Source organism: Myotis brandtii, unplaced genomic scaffold, assembly GCF_000412655.1.
Source record: "Myotis brandtii unplaced genomic scaffold, ASM41265v1 scaffold540, whole genome shotgun sequence".
Classification (NCBI taxonomy): domain Eukaryota; kingdom Metazoa; phylum Chordata; class Mammalia; order Chiroptera; family Vespertilionidae; genus Myotis; species Myotis brandtii.
Window position 1 is genome coordinate 1371005 of NW_005369990.1, and position 5760 is coordinate 1376764.

At 41.7% G+C, this 5760-nt stretch overlaps 1 protein-coding gene across 11 annotated transcripts in view; it reads right to left on the reverse strand.

Annotated features, from left to right (window-relative positions):
* Nucleotides 1-5190, reverse strand: part of ATG4C (autophagy related 4C, cysteine peptidase) — a 93959-nt gene extending 88769 nt beyond the window's left edge. For 3 of the 11 annotated variants that reach the window (XR_001364397.1, XM_014549272.1, XM_005878060.2), the window contains exon 1: nucleotides 4980-5190. The gene's annotated coding sequence lies outside the window, so the exon portion shown is untranslated. Of the gene's footprint in view, nucleotides 1-170; nucleotides 196-928; nucleotides 946-4979 lie in introns of those variants that run through there. The other 8 variants (XM_014549274.1, XM_014549270.1, XM_014549273.1 and 5 more) reach the window with 6 other exon arrangements.
* Nucleotides 5191-5760: the final 570 nt, after the last annotated feature.

The window sequence follows — 5760 nt, forward strand, 5'->3', positions numbered from 1 at the left end:
CACACACACAACACACATATATATATATATCATCTCATTTAATCCTCACAACAACTCCATAAGGCAGGTATTATTATTATCTTCATTTTATACATTAAAAAAAAAACAATGGACTAAAACAACAAAATAACTTCTGCAAGGTCATACTGCTAGTAAATAGCAAAACACACCTTTGATCCAGGCAGTCTGACTCCAGAGCCAAACTCTATATGCTCTACTATGAAATGTAAAATTTAAATAAACTGGTTGTATTGATTCAATATCTGTCAAAAATTACACAAATGGGATATTTCAAAGGAAATTCAAAACATGTCTTTTTTCCTTAGTACACATTTACATATATACCAACTGAATAAAGTTAAAGTTTAACCAGATGCCCAATTTAATGCCAAATCTTAAGTGAAAATAAATATGATGTATAACTGCATTACTCAGTTACCTATTCATATATATGGCTGTATATGTTACATATAAATTCAAAACAAATACCAACATATTTCCAAATGCTTTCACCCAGAACTTTATCCCTGCTCACTCAAGGAAAAAAAAACAAAAACTTATTTCAGCTACACTATTCCTTAAACATACTTAAATAAAACAATGACATGGGGGGGGGGGATAAGAAATTAACCTTGAACACTGATGCCACATTAAAAAATTAACAAAGCATCTCCTGCCAAACCTGGTCATCTTACAATGTTCTCTATCTCAGTGAACTGATTATACTACAATCCATCCAGTTACATAAGCCAAAAAGCTAGTGGTGGGCGATGGCACCTTCCTCTCCCTCATTCCTCATATCCAATCCATCACCCAGTCTACCTCCTAAATAGCTCTAAAATCCATCCACTTCTATCTATCTGCATCACCACTTTGTCCAAGATATTATCACCATCTGTCATCTGGCCTCTCCCATCTACACTCTTACCTCCTCCGTAATCAGTTTTTCTTCTGTATTACATCAAGTGCTTTTTCATAGCACTTACAATAGCTGCAACTTTAAATTTCTTTGATGGAATCTTTGATTTATGTCTGCCTCCCCCTGCTACACAAAAAGTTCTATGAGGGTAGAGACTGTAGTTACTGACCACTGTATCACTGTGGCCTAGAAGAGTGCCTAGTTAATAAGTAAATGCTAAATGATTGAATGCATGTGAAAGATTACAAATTAATTTATAAATAGTCCTCAAAAAATAAAAATAAAATGGTTATAAGGCTCACTAACCATCATAAGGAGTACCCTATTTCATCATTTCTAGATCACACATTTTCACATTTTAACTCTGAAACTGAATACATTTTAGAGTTGGCAATCTTTGTTTAATTGGCAATATTTTTTTCATAGTGGCTCATAAAATAATGATGCATCTTGGAATTTTTTTTAAATCTCATGACTTGAGCCTGGCCAGTGTGACTGTCTGTGGTTGAGCGTTGACCCATGCACCAAGAGGTCGCCAGTTCCATTCCCGGTCAGGGCACATGCTCTCATGGATGTTTCTAACTCTCCCTTCCTCTCTCTCTAAAAATCAATAAAAACATATTTTTTTAAAAATATTGTGGCCCTGGCCAGTGTGGCTCAGTGGATAGAGTGTCAGCCCTTGGCACCGAAGGGTCGCAGGTACGATTCCCAGTCAAGGGCAGATGACTGGGTTACAGGTTCTATCCAAGGCCCTGGTCGGGGTGCATGTGCAAGGCAACCAATCGATGTGTCTCTCTCACATCCGTGTTTCTCTCTCTCTCTCTCTTCCCCTCCTTGCCTCCCTTCCACTCTCTCTAAAAATCAATGGAAAAAGAAAAAAAAAATCTCATAATTTGATGACATAGGAAAATCAGTTCAAGCCTAATAATCTAGTCTCCTTTCTCCTTTGGCCACCACACTACTACAAACATTCAATAATTAACAGAGCCTACTGGTTCTTTCACCAATAGCTGTTAAATCCATTCCTTTCTCCCATTCCCACTACAATAACACTAGATCTAATTCCTCATTGCCTCATAGCTGCACTCTTGTTCTAACTTCATTCATTTAAACATTGTTTCAAATTCAACCAACCCTGTGCACCTACGTACAAGAAACTGAAGATACAAAGCAGTCCAGTTACCTGTCCCTTCTTCTAATCTCTCTCCTACAATTCAGAATTTTGTTCATTTTATGCCTCAAGCTAGAATTACTTTCCTCCCAATTTCTACCTACTAAATCCCTACTTGCTGTTTAAGTTATAAATCAAATCTCATATATTTCATGAAATTTCCCCTAGTTAATCTCTTTTCAACTTTAACATTCTAAAACACATACAATCTAATGTGTATTGGCTATATTCTCTGCTTCTTGAAGGCAAGGTTTACATTTCATACATTCTGCTAGAGTGTAAGCTCCCTATGAGCAGGGCTTTCATCTGTTTTGCTTACTGTTATTTCCAGAACCTGGGAGAGTATCTGGTACATAATAGCTTCGCAGCAAATATTTATTGAATTAATGCTCTTTACATATTCCGGGGTAGAAAACAAATCTTTGCAACTGTGTAAGCCAATCTTTACAGTTGGGAAAGAAAAGAACTAGACTAAATAACTTAAACTCTTTGAGTTTCAGTTTCTTCCTCTGCTAAATGTAAATAATGTTCAATAGCTCAATGAATTAAAATGATTAAATGAAATAATGCTTTAATAGCATCTAGTAAAAACCTGAGGACAAGAGCAACACTCTCAATTAATGTTTTGATGATTTGGGGTTAGTGGTAAAAAGTATTCAATAAGTGCCCATGAAATGAATACAGTCTCAGGAAAAATATAAAAACTTTACTTAATATTGAGCCTCTTATCAGTTACCCAATAAAGAATTCCATGAGTGAATTTTGAAATATTTACATTTAGCCACAAACAGTACGGCTGAAACCATTTCTGATTAATTAGAAATAATTCCAATTTGACAGGGTACAAGTATTAACATTTATAGTTTATTGACACATAAAGATTACATTTGACTGCTTAAAGAAAAATGATAACTTTATTATAATTTCTATAGTGCAATAACCTATATATATAAAAAGCCAATAACCGGAACGACCAGTTGCTATGACGCCCTCTGCGGCCAGCGAACAGTCCCAATGGGGGGTGGGATCAGGCGGCCAACCCTGCCCCCGATGGGCCCCCACCACCCTGATCAGCCTGCAGCCCCTTAGGGGGTGGGGCCAACTAGCCCACCACCCACAGCCCCTCCCCCGATCAGCCTCCACCACCCTGATCGGCCTGCAGCCCCTCTCCTTAGCCAGCTCCACTCCTCCATTGCCCCCCTTCACACCAATTGGGGGTAGGGCTGGCCAGCCAATCTCCCACGGCCCCTCCCTCAGCTGTTGACCCCTGATCAGCCCCCTCACCCCATTTGGGGACAGGGCTGGCCAGCCTACCACACACACATCAATCAGGGGTGGGGCCCACCAGCCAATCACCCATGGCCCCTCCCCCCCACCGGCCGGGCCCTGATCGCCCCAATCAGGGGTGGGCCTGCCGGCCAACCTCCCATGTCTCCTCCTCCCAACAGGCCCAGCCCCAATCCGCCCAATTGGGGCCAGGCCAGCCGGACCCCACCTGTGCACAAATTCATGCACTGGGCCTCTAGTTAGAATAGAAAAAAGCTGCAAACTCGTTTGGGTTACATGGTCCCCAAAAAGTCAGATCGACAATAATTTCTGTCTACATCAGCAAATAGTATACAGTGCTGTTTTACCAGATCTGTCAAAATATAAAGAACTACCTCATAAACAATTACAACAAATAAATTTTTCAACATATTTGCATTCATTTTACAGGAAAAGAACATCAATTTTTTTTTTTTTACTTTTTACTAAATCATACAATTTCATATACTGGCTACTTTTTAACTTTAAACTGTTCTCAAAAACTTTACAGTGAATGAACTGATAATTAATTCAACATAGCATCAGATTATTGAATTAATTATAAACTCTTCCTTATTCAGGGAAGAAAGCTTTATTAATGTGTAAATTGGACCATACACAGTCTTTGCCTTTCAAAAGCTTTTCCAATCCCTCTGGGTACTTTCAATGATTCATAATCTAATTACAAAATCACTAGCAACCAAGGAGGAAAGAGTATTCCCTCGAGTCTATCTTCTATTAATTGACATAAAATCATTGCAAAAATTCCACAAGGGGCATACGTTCCAGGTAGGCAAAAAAAAAAAAAAAAAATCCCATCTAAATACCGAATTCAGATATAAAGAGATGTACGGTCACGTATTCTCCTCTAACTTACAGGGTAGCAATGGACTCCCTGTGGGAAAATAATCAATACAAAACAAAAATGTAAGCCAAAGAAAGCTTAAAAAATAGAAACTCAATAAGCAGAAGACATGCTGAGTGACCACTGACATCGTTCTCATTCATTAGTCATCATAAATATCTATTCTCCAACCTAAAAGCCCTCACATGTGGATGGAGGTAGAAGAGTGGAGGGTGAAGCGAGAACCCAATCAAGCCATTGAAAGTTTGCCTGGATGCAAAAGCATTAAGATATTCAGAGGAGTATGTTCAGGTCTGAAGCAGTAACAAAGGCCAAATCTGGGGGAAAGATTTAGGAATGAGAAGATTGCGATCTCAGGAATCCGATTTGGGGGTGGGTTTTTTGTTGTTGTTGCTGATTTTTCCCCCTTTCTTGTACCTTCTTCCACGGGGGGAAACGAGGGAGGAATTAAATGGATGCGATAGCGCCGGGGACCAGAGGTCGTGCCTGGAACAGCTCAGGAAAGCCACAAGGAGAGAGGGCACGGGACGGCTTACTAAGGTTTGCTAGCTCCGAGTGCCAGCAAGGGCAAGAAGTCAGAAGACAAATGACACTAGAAAGGAGACATGAGGGCGGAGCCAAAACCCTCAAAGCCCCAACTGTTGGGCACAGGGTCTCCACTGCGGGCAGGGCCCCCCAAGGCTCCCCGTCCGTCGGGGACCCGGACAGTAACTCCCCACCTGTTCCGGACTCCCTTCGCCTCAGGTCGAATCCCTCACCGAATCAGAACGGGAGAAGTGTACAAAATGTGCAGGAGCCACCGACCCGGGAAACGTTCCAGCTCTAGCGTAAGCCGCCACAGAAACAGCCCGCACAGCAGCCGCTCCGACCTCAGCACCGCGCACAGGCACCTCCAGTTCCCCGGCCACCGTAGTAAGAGGAACGGCCTCCCTTTCAAACCCAATAGATCAGCCACTTCCGGGGTACCGACTTCCTTCAATTGGCGGCAGCGGTAACAGCCGCCTACGAGCTCCTGCTCCGCTGACTTCATCCATCCCTTTGTCCGCCTCCCCAGCCCCTGAAGTCACCACACGGCAAGCGCAGAACCAAGGGAAAGTATCCATCTGTAAGCGGTGTCTCTAATAGACAAACCACATTCTGCCTGCCGTGAGTTCCGGTTGAACGATTGGACTTCAACTCCCAGCATGCCATGCAACACCACGCCCTGTCTGGTCGCAGAAACTACAAGATCCAGTATGCACTGCGCCCCTCATTCTTCCCTCGGTCCTCGACACCCCCCAGATCCCAAATTCGATTTCAGAGTACTAGTTAAATCCCGAAGACTAATGTAGACCTTCCTGCCAAGCCCCACTTTGGTAAAAATAGCTGTATTCCCTCCTTCACCTGTTTTGAAGGCACTCTAAACGAAGCTATAGTTGAGACTATAGGTAAATACTTTTAACAATGTTAAGAAATGTATGCACTCGTTTTCCACATTCAGATTATTTTCAAGGATTGAAA